The following is an 11493-nucleotide window of genomic DNA, read 5'->3' on the forward strand; positions in this document are numbered from 1 at the left end:
AAGAGAAACACAGAAGGCGAAAGAGAGAGAGACACACACCGGGCGAAAGCTGGGCTGGGATCCCAGTGTGCACAGCAGGGAGCAAGGTGTGTCTTGTGAGTGACTCACACTGTGCAGTGAGATGGAGCAGTCTCTCGACTCAGCTGTTCAACATCCTGTAGATCCTGTTTTTTTTCTCTGACTCACCCGGACTCGCACAATCCTCTCTCCTATTGACTCTCCGCCCAATGAAGAACAATAATGGGTATACTTGGCACAGGTGTGCGTTCTTCGTCCATTATTTAGGCTACTGTACAACTGTGAGCAGTGTGTGGCTCCATAGCTTAGGGGTTAGAGCACTGGTCTTGTAAACCAGGGGTCGCGAGTTCAAATCTTGCAGGGGCCTTTTTAATTAAATAAATACCAATATCTTGTTTAAAGGGGATGTCGATAGAAATATTCCTTTCAGACTTTGCCACTTAAGCTCAGCAGTGCGGTAGCAATTGTTTACTTCGGACCAGGACTTAACCACTTCACTGCGGCGGCAATTCCGCCGCAGTGCTAACGAATTTGCGCGGCCGCGCGGCGGCCGCATGCTCGTGACGGAGCCGCTCCGTCACGAGCCTCGGTTGAGCTGCGCTCGTGACGGAGCGGTTCCGTCACGGCCCGCCCCGCTCAATAGAATGCTCAGCGCAGGCGCGGAATTCGCGCCGCGCATGAGCGTTCTATCGAGCTGGGCGGGCCATGACGGAACCGCTCCGTCACCAGCACAGCTCAACCGACGCTGGTGACGGAGCAGTTCCGTCACCAGCACCGAAGGGGTTAAGTTCCTCTAATAAAATGAAAAGGTACATTTGTTATGTCCCTGGACGACCTTATGAAGTGGAATTTTAATAAAAAAATGAATAGCTACTGTGCCAGGAAGGGCCTGATGACCTCCCAGGCACTGCATCCAATCCACGAGGAACAGCCGACACCTGCAGGGCACCTTCAATTCACAAGGTCGTTTTGGGCATCTAGGGCCTTTACATAAATTTAATTTCTTTATTTTACCTGAACACAGTGACATTTTTAGGTCGAGCCCGTGCAGCGCAGGAGCTGCTCTGCAAGGCATGCTGTAGGGAGGTAGAGACTTGAAGCTCAGCCCATATTTTTCATTGGCTTGTATCATTGTCCGCTGTAAACCGTGACTCTTCATTTGTCATAAGGCTTAGTAGTTCCTCCTTAGTACCACCTTGTCTCATTTTGTAACCTCTCGTGGCGACACCCCCTGTTACGTGTGTTGTTACTTGGTAGGCTTTAATTACATCCTCCGAGCACTATTTTCTCGAATAGCTTTGCACTGCCTGTTTTTGCAGGCAAGAAACGCTCTCTCCTAACGCTTTAAAAAAATTTATAGCGTGCATTTGCAATGTAATAGGTCTCGCATTTGCAAGAGTTTAAGCTATTGGCATTGTAAATGGTAATGCCTTTTTAGGTCTCGCCTGGTGACCGCAGCGCAAATCGCTGTTGCCAGCGAGATCTATTGCTACTGACTTGCCTCGGACTTCTCAGGACTTCCACCGCTACCGCGGGGCTCTCCCTTCCTCATGGGAGCCGCGCATGAACGAGCCACACCAGCCTCTTCCGGCTGCGTCACAGGCCCCGTCCATGTCATGGGCAAGGATGCCTGACTTCCTGTGAGGACAGTGTCTGGGGCCGCTGCTGATGCCACCGCTACGGCATGGGCTGCCGCTTCAGTTCTGTCACATCCTGCTGCATGGGGATTCCTCTAAAGCCTAGGCAGGCGGCCACCTAGCAATGCGGCCCCTCTTCAAGAGGATGCAATTGTACGTCCTTCGCACCGGTAAGACAGATTTTACACCTCATCTTACTCCCGACAGCACCTTTTCGTTTAACTCCTTCGACATACAAAGGCACTTTCAAAACATAACCACCAGTGGGGCTACTGATTTCCAAATCGTTGCGCGTGAGCAAACTTCTGAGATATTTATTTTAGTTTTTATTGCAAAACAAGTATGATGTGTGCGGGGTCTGTGAAAAGGTTTTTTTGGGGCGATATTATGCTTTCGGCGGGATCAAATATTCAGACGTCCATGTAAACAAGAACGTGAACAGCAGTCCATTTATTGGAGCGTGGACTGAGGCTCAAAGTCAAATCTCCATCTCCCGAGTCCACAGCTTGCAGGGAAGTTACAGTGGAAAAGGGCTGTCTGATTGGCTGTGCCCTCTCTCGCCACACGTCCTATCCCTCAAACAATACTACTTGTGGTTTCTAGTTTCCCAGTGTGTACATCTCACATTAGCCCTATGGGTCCACGTCCCTTTTTCAGTCTAAGTAGTGTTAGTGTGTCAGCTTCTGCCTTTGCCCACTTCAAGAGGTCTTTTGCCCAAAGTCCCACGTCAGGGACTGCACTCGCTTTCCAAGACGTTACTGTGTGTCTTTTGGATAGTATGAGCACCAGGGCCACGAATCTGCACAGTAGTAGGTCATTTTTGAGACGTGGCATAATCCCTAGAAAAAAGAGCTTGGGTGTGCACGGTATTTGGGGGCCTGCTAGCTCTGACATGGCTGTCATTACCATCACCCAAGTGGTTTGCTATACTGTACATTACAATACCATGTGGTAGAAGCCAGCGACTGCCAACAACATTGTTTGGCCGCCCCATCGAAAATATGGTGTAGGCAATTTGGGATGAGGTGCATTGGTGTACATAGTTGAATTGGGAATAATGGAATCTGGAGTTCCAGGAGACCTGTTTGACATGTGTTGCGTGTTATGTAGTAAAATCCAGTCATTACTGGGGCGCAGTGGGCACCTCGGACTTGCAGTGGCGTGGCAACATCCGATTGATGTCACACTTCTATTACATGCACGGAATCCTACACTCCATTTACACGCTCATGTTCAATTAGGGCCACTAAAATCATGCGGCAGGGGAGGACCAAATTATGTGGCAGGGATGACTGATTTGTGTGATAAGTAAAGGTAAATGATGTGGCTTACTATGTAAACACTATTTCCTTTAATTAGTTTCTCCAACTGCAGACACGACATGCTTTCCTGCAACATTCAGCACGCCATTTGCGCTTTCACTTTCCAAGCAGCCCTGGACAATGGCGGCCTCTTTTTTAAAATGAAATAGGTCTTGCATTTACAAGAGTTTGCGCTATTGACATTCTAAATGACAATGCCTTTTATTTATGTGTTAATAATCAAAACAGATAAATAAAAGACATCGTCATTTACAATGCCAGTAGCTTAAACTCTCGCAAATGCTTGACCTATTGCATTGCAAATGCTTGCATTAATCTGTTTAAAAAAAAAAGATTAAATAATAGGCATTGCCATTTACCATGCCAATAGCTCTAACTCTCGTAAATGCGAGACCTATTGCATTGCAAATGCTTGTTTATATATTCTAATGGTAGTTCACAGATATATATAAAGGTCTGGGTCCTGGGCCGAAATGTACAATAGCCAAACGTTTCTGTCTTTGAGCTGTGACCATCAACAGACTGATAGGAAGGTGTATTTGGAGAAAGGAATCCCAGCAACAATAATGGTGGACAACGAAAACCAAGGGGGCAGAGGGCAAAGGACAGAGTGTTAGTGAGATAACAAATACTAAACGCAGCAACACAAGAATACAGGGCTCGCAAGAGGAGTAGGTCCAAGGGGGTGTTTGGGGTCTGACAGCCCCCAAAAAATACATTCTTGACTTGAGCACTGGGTCTCAGGACCCTCAGTCAGGTCTGTTTATGGCTGTGTTGGTTTTTCAGATCACCCCGATTTTACTGTGAGGTTTTAACTTGTTCTTTTTTCTGGATAAGGAATGTAAATATACCTAGGCCGTGTTTTACAAAAAGTGTACATCGGATCGCATCACTTTTTTGATGCAGCCACAATGTAAAATCCTTTTTGGTATTTACAAAGCCACACAATTGGATCATGTGCATGGCTTTATAAGAACAAGCAACAGAACGCAGCGCATTGCTAGGCCATGCCTTACTGCGCACCAGAAGGCGTTCCATGGGTGGCGCATTATCATTCTCGTGTAGCCAACTATGGACTTTAATGTAAGCCCATATTTACAAAAGTTAAAGACATTGTTTACTGCCAAAATGGTGCGCCCCCCTGCGGCTTGCATAATGAGAAGAAATATCTGTATTTCTCCTTGTTACTTCCTCTTTGCATGTGTGCTGCATTCTGAGTAAAAAAAATCTCCAAGGTTAGTTGCAGGGTGGTACCCCTTTCTGGACATAACCTATCCTGACTTTAAGGCAGATACCCTTGCACAATGGTGGAAGGGTGTCTGCCTTGGCGACAGTGTTTAATTTGAGCTTTTGTTTCTAACACTCAGCGCTGGCACTTAACTGTCAACACCTGCACTTGTAACAGTCTGCCACCAGGTGGCCTGTCTGGCTAAGTTACAGATGACCACAACAACTGTCAATTATTCATTCAATTTACACAGGGTTATTGGAATCATGTGATTGTGCGGCTGTGGCGATTTTCACATAATTATAGATTTTCAGCATTTGCCACATAAACCATAATCTGCTGCATAATCTGCACATTTTTGTAAAAAAATAGTTTCTAGCTCAGACGGTTAAAAAGTTACTACAAACTCAGCAACACGTGTTGCTGTGCAGAGGAAAGCCTTTTGCAAATGTTGAATGGTCACCTTTCTGTTGCTTATTGCTATATTTGGGTGAAACACTGGCACTAATGAGGTGCACCCAATGCCCAAAAGAGGGTTAACAAGTGTAAAAAGTTGTAAATAATGAAGTAATGCTATTTAAAAATGTACCGCATTACACTGCATAATTTTCCTTTTCCTGCCACATAATTTCCTCAATCCTGCCACATAATTTGGGCCTCTCTTACCCCATAATTCCAGTGTCCCTGAATATACAATCAAAATTAATATTACTTGCTACCCAAGCCATATGTATAGTTTGGGGACTCGGAACAGTCTGCATTGTCACACTTGTAGGAATGTGATGTTTAGTAGTGGTGTTGTTACTGTCATTGGCAGCATGGCAGGGGCAATGTATGGTGCCAGCTGCAGTGGCCTCCTGAATAGAGCCCAGGCCCTTATGTTTTTACAAATTAAGGACAGGTTGGCACTAGGCAGCCTGAAGAGCACTAGCGCATAGAGAGCCAGAGCAGAACTGCACCATGTCTGTGAAGACATGGCTCAGTGCTGCTCTCTTCACGTGAAGCCACAAGGCAGCTTTGCCTCCTGTGCTGCGTTGTGCAAATTGTTTCTAAATAAAAATATGCCAATTATTGACCAAGTTTACCAAAAAAGTATCAAATCTGCACCCATAGAAGTACTCTTTGAATAGATGCAAATTTACAACTTTTTTAATTCACAAACATAGGCAGTAGTAGGCTTGGAAAGCGACGCCAGTCTCAGGTTTGAAGCATGCTACTGGCAATCAAACCCCCAAAAGGTGATGGGAGGAGTGCTTGCAAGTAGTCTAACTACTGGTAATCCCTGGTTTAGCATTCCAGGCCATTGTTTTTTGCTCACTGAGCCATTTAGGATTTAGCAGACGGAGTAAAGACAGACAGGGTGGTGGAGGCGGTAACTGCCTTTACTACACCTACCAAATTTAGAGATGCTCACAGCCCAGCGGATATCACTATGCATCAGCAGGAGCCCAAAGGGCTCTATTTGTGGTTAGAGTGGCCGAGCAGCCTTATGCCTAACACAGAGGAGTGTAAGACATTTGTTATACACACAGTGATTAATAAATGGCACACAACAACACCAATTTTATACAAAATACGCTTCTTTCAAGATTTCTTTTAAGACCAAGAAATATGTAAAAAGGTAAGTATGTTTTTCATAAGAAGTACTTTTCACTTTAAAAAGTAGACACTTAGTGCAATTTCCAGGCTGTGCAATGTTAACCGATGAACAAGAATGCAGTTTTTCAGATAAGGTTATCACTCACAGATCCAGTCTTCGGGGTTTCAGGACAAAACCAGGCAAGGTTCCGAATGGCACCATCAGCGTTCTGCACCCATCCGCCCGTGACTCTGGTGAAAGTTAGGTGGTGGGTCAAAATGTCAATTCCCTCCATTGGGTCACCCCATAACTGCAACTCTCCGTCTACCCATGAAACCTCAAAACACCAAGAGGACAAGCGCTTGGTGAGCTGCCTTATAGAACAACCATCTGCAATAGGTCTCGCACTTACACGCGTTTTAGCTATTGGCATTGTAAATGCCAATGCCTTTTATTTATGTTTTGGTTTTTAAAACATAAATAAAAGGTACTGTCATTTACAATGTCAATAGCTTAAACTCTCGCTAATGTGAGACCTATCGCTCAGTGGCGGATTTTCAGGAAACACTGTTATATATACAACAGTGGATGGACTATAACCATCTGAAATTGAACCCGGGTAAGACAGAGCTTGTTCTGACCGGGGACAGTTATAAATTTTAGGGCCCACATTACTGGCCTGTGGAGTTGGGTCCATCACCTTCCCCCTCCAGTCCGGCCAAAACTCTGGGAGTCTCTCTTGATAAGGAACTTACACTGAAATCCCAGGTAGGCAATGTGATCTCGAAGTGCTTCTTTCAGATGCGCAAGATCAGGAAAATTCCCCGCTTTTTTACCCAGGATGCTCTCATCCGGATTATAACTGCCACTGTTACATCTCATCTGGATTACGCGAATTCTGTGTACCTGGACATGCCACTCTATCTGTTCAAACGCCTGCAGCTGGTACAAAACCAGGCAGCTCGGTTGGTCATTCAACAACCCCGATGGTAATCAATTAGCCCCGCGCTTGAAAAATTACACGGGCTCCCAATCTCCCAGCGCTGTGTTTTTAAAACAGGCTGCCTTGTGTTTAAGGCCCTGCGTGCCAAAAGTCCTGTATTTATTAATAACTTATTACCCAGATATGTTCCCAATCGGACCCTTCGATCAGCCCATCTCTCCCTGCTATCTGTTCCAAAGTTCAAACAAGTGCGTCAAGGTGGCCGCCGATTTGCGGTACTGGCGCCACAACTCTGGAACTCTTTTCCTTTGGCAATTAGATCTTGCAGGGACATTATGCAGTTTAGGAAGCTTCTTAAGACCTGGCTGTTCCGGCAAGCATATAACATGGGATAGTGGATAGCCTGCTGTCTGTTGGTCTGCTTAGCATACTCTGTTTTCTGGTCAGCGCCATGAAGCCACCCGGTATAAGTGCGCTTTATAAATACCCACTAACATTAACATTATTGCATTCTAAATGTTTGAAGGCATCACTGAGTTTCCCCCCTTCTGTCTCCCATGGCCCCTGAAGAGCTTCTCATTTGCTACGAGTTAAATAAACAAGCCGCGGTCACAACTGCGCACAAGAGACCCTACTGCACTCCTGCAGTATGAGAAGCTCTTTAAAGAAAACAGTGCTTACAGACTAAAGAAGACGTACGGTGTAACAACCGAAGTTAAAGGGCCAGTCCTCAGGGGAAGTTACAAATGAAGAAAAGGTGGTACTATGGAGGGACTAACACGCCTATTAACAAATCAGAAGCCATAATTTAAGAAGGACAATGACACAACCCAATGACAAATATGGGCGGAGAGTGGGTGGAGCTTCAAGTACATTCCCCAATACATTATGGCTCGCAGAGCAACGCACACGCTACCCAAGCTCGACTTAAAAAAACATAACATAACATATCAAGCATATTGTGTGTTTAACAACCCCTCACAAACAAAAAAGCTCAGATTTGTACGGGTGCTTGCACCGCGCAAACGGCAGCCTTGAGTAACATATGCACACAAAATCTTCATTGGATTGCAAGTCGACGCATATACAGTGCTAAAATGCAAGAATTCCACTCCCACAATCATCTAATTGAAGGGGGCATGACAAGGGAGAAATAATGCATACATATATCCAGTTTCACTCAAAGCCAGATCTTCGAAAACACTGTGACCTGCCTTTGCATGAAATACTAATGCCAGTGCGGTGGTGCTTTATAGGCTCAAGACTCTTTTTACACATGGTGCTGTACATTAATTTTTCCACGAGCACAGTGCAATAGAACATATTTTCATGTAGTGTTAAGCTGAGTACATGTTAGTTATTCTGGGATAGCCAGTGCTAGAGGGATATCTGTCCCCGGTCACCCTATCTGTTGAAAGAAAATTAAGTTCATGTAAACACCAGTCCAGTAATGGTGGTCAGAAAATCATTTGAGATTGTTTTCAAATGGTGTGGGCTTTTCTTGAGTAATGTCTCCTGAGTGGCTCCTCCATGGCTGCTTTAATGTTATTGTTGTGTGACCTCCGGTAGGTTTTGCGGTTCTCCAGCGAGACTCATAGAACCAATGAGAGGGACCCAGATCTTGAAGAACAAACGTGTGTTCACGAGGTAGTAATATAGGGCTCAATTCACAAAAGTAATCTGAGACAAAATCATAACTTTACAACTTTCCGTATTCACAAAAGGCACTTAGGAGTAGTAAAGTTAGGATTCCTAACTTTACTACTCCTAAACTAAGACAAAATCTTAATTTCACAACTTTCGGTATTCACAAAAGGCATTTAGGAGTAGTAAAGTGAGGAATCCTTGTCTCAGATTACTTTTGTGAATCGGGCCCAGAGTTTGTTTAAAGTTCAGGCCTCAAGGTTTCCTCACGGGCTTTAGTAAGAAAGGTTTCTTGAGGGTTTTGTTGGAAGTTTGCCATTTGCATGTGTCGTATATCGTGGTACATAAAAAACAGTATCGTGGTACTTGCGATAGAGAAACAGCATCTCCTTGGCTTATCGGTTCATGTGTAATATCTTACTCTTATTAGAGAGTGGCACTTTTCAGTACACACAACCTGTCCAGTCTCTGCTGCTTCTTTCCCTACTTTAGACATGTCTTGGGAACTGAGCCACAAACAATGGTACCGGGAGAACAAAAACAGGAACACCACTCAGGTGTGCAGCAGCAGTAAGAAGACCTAAGCAGCACCTCCCAATCCATCCTCTGGGAGTCCTTCACCCCTCCTCCAGGTGAAAAGAAAGTGCCAGTGAAGCTGGTGTCCTGCAGCCTCCGCAACAGGGAGTTGTCCAGATGTACTGCGAAGAAGTATTCTTTTGGTGCCTCTGGCATATCGAAGCACACCAATGGTGCAATGAGGAAGAGGCATGAGGAAGAAGGAGCCTTCACACCCAGAGCTCTACTTCCCAGCATGCAACACAGTGACACTGCTCCTGCCTAGCTGCAGGTGCCCTGAACAGTGATCGGAACAGCCTCTAGCAATGAATTGCTCTCTATTGGACGGACTGCAGTACATCCCTGTCAGCAGAGGAGCAAAGTACCACCACCAGGGACCATCTCTTGACTGCGCACAAGCAAGATTCCAAAAAGTAGTTTAAAAAAGAAAAATTGAATACCTGTTTTAAAACCCCTATTCTTGTTTTTAATTCAATTCCCAAAATATTTTTAAATATAAAAAATAAAAAAACTGTTTAAAAAATCCAAAACAAACCAAAGGCACTTGTTGGAACCACTTTTCATGGTTGAAAAGTAGAAAGGGGATCTATGTTGTTGCTCATGTCTATCTATTCAGCTGTGCACAGTGTGGGGCTGGCTGCAAGGCATGGCCTCGGGCCTGGTGCTATGTAAAGGAAACAACCTGAATAGGTTCACTTGTGACCACCTCTGAGCCTTCCAAACAAAATGAAGAGTCGGTCCGACAGTAGAGAATATAAACTGAAATTATTTATTGGTATTGCGCTGCAGCGGAGCCCAGTCTGACCAGCCTCCTGAGATGGCGGCAGAGGGACTGACTCCGCACAACATAACATAAGATATTATACATTTCCAAATCCCTAAGAACATGCCCAGGCTGGAAAATTCTAGTCCAGGCACTTGGCAAACAAAGGAGGCACCGAAGGATGAGCTACGGTCCTGGGACCGGGTACACTCTATATCTCCTCAAGGTTACTCTGCCTGTGCCCGCCATTCTAGAAGGTGGGAAGGAGCCTATCTAACAGCAAAGGCATGCATAATAGAGGATACATTCATTAGTGCAGCGGAACTAGGCATTGGAGGAATACAAACTAAAGATGCATCCAGGCAGTTTTCTGCTGAGGCAAGCAGTACAAAGGAGAAGCTTAGCTTCGATCATAGAACAAAATGGTGGTTACTAATAAAATGGTGCCCCTTGGATGGAGATCTACCCTGCTGTGCATGGCTTTGGCAATGCTAGGTGTGGGGTTTTCCGCGCGGCCTGGCCTGTACAAATTCAAACGGACAGACAATGATAGAGTACTATGCAAAGTGAAAGACTGTTCAGGACAAAAGAGCACACTAACAAGCTTGTTGTAAGTCAGAGTCCTAGACCTGTGAGCAAATTTCAGAGTGATAGTCATACAGTTATGTACTGACAACCATGACTCTGTGACCATAGGAAGGCACGAGGTCATAAGGTTAAAAGTAGACTACATATAAGTAGCATAAAGTATAACCCACAGGGAAGTTGTGGAAGACAATTATTCCTCCCATCTTTGTTGCAAAAAAAAATGTTCATTGACATTGGTCAGTTTGTTAAAAATACCAATGAGCAGGTCGGTACTGGCCGTAGCGGGCACTGGGCATTTGCCTGGTGGGCCACCAGGGTGGGGGATGGTTTTTCGACCCGGGAGGCTGTTTTTGTTACCAGGGAGTGGTTTTGCAGCATATCTGCAATTTCGCCCCCCTGTAACAAAAGGGGCTACAGTGTTTTACACGTGTCTCACCCACCTCCACTCCCCCCTTGGCCGGCCTGACTCAATTGCCAGGGCCGGTTTGTGTTCCCAGTCCGGCCCTGCCAATGAGTTTGGTAAAAGTCGGTGTGTAAATTGCAACCACTTTTACCAAGTGCATTTTTAATAAATGGCGCAGAGAGTCATTATCGACTGTGAAACTTAAGGATGTGTCGAGAGATAGTAGAGTTGCTGTTTGGTGTAGCAATAAAACATAGCCATTCTTTGTCTGGTGTGGATGACGACTTCCACGAGAAGAGAAAAAAGTCTGACTTCTGGGGATTGAAGTTGTGGTTCGTTGTTTTTTAGAACTGTAATCTGTCCAGAACTGAGGCCGTTAGTGAGATGTCAGCCAGTGAAGAGACTTTCAAATAGAACTGTCATTGTCAAATTGATTATATGATATGTCCAAGCCCTTTAAAGGAACTGTTAGACCTGTCAGACTTAGGGTGGTCTTTCCCTAAACTTTTTGTCTTCACCTCTGCTATTTTTGCTGATCTCATTTTTGCAGGTCTTAGGACTCTGCACACCTTACCCCTTCTAACCAGTGCTAAAGTGCTTGAACCATGCCTCACGAAAGCAATGGGCTTATGGCCCCGCAGACCTTGCCGCTTTAAGCTCCCACCTCCCTGAAGGGTAGGGAACCCCTTAAGGCTTGGGGGCCCCACTACGTGTAACAGGGTGCAGGGGTCTATGCTATGTCCCTGCTTTAGAAAGCAAAAGAGTACTGATTACACTACACTTTCAACCACT

At 45.2% G+C, this 11493-nt stretch overlaps 1 non-coding gene across 1 annotated transcript; it reads left to right on the top strand.

The window, feature by feature from the left end:
- The first annotated feature begins 312 nt into the window (after positions 1-312).
- Positions 313-385, top strand: TRNAT-UGU (transfer RNA threonine (anticodon UGU)). The gene has a single exon. It is a non-coding gene; the product is annotated as a tRNA-Thr (tRNA).
- Positions 386-11493: the final 11108 nt, after the last annotated feature.

The sequence above is a fragment of the Lissotriton helveticus genome, chromosome 1_2 (assembly GCF_964261635.1).
Source record: "Lissotriton helveticus chromosome 1_2, aLisHel1.1, whole genome shotgun sequence".
In the NCBI taxonomy this organism is placed as follows: Eukaryota; Metazoa; Chordata; class Amphibia; order Caudata; family Salamandridae; genus Lissotriton; species Lissotriton helveticus.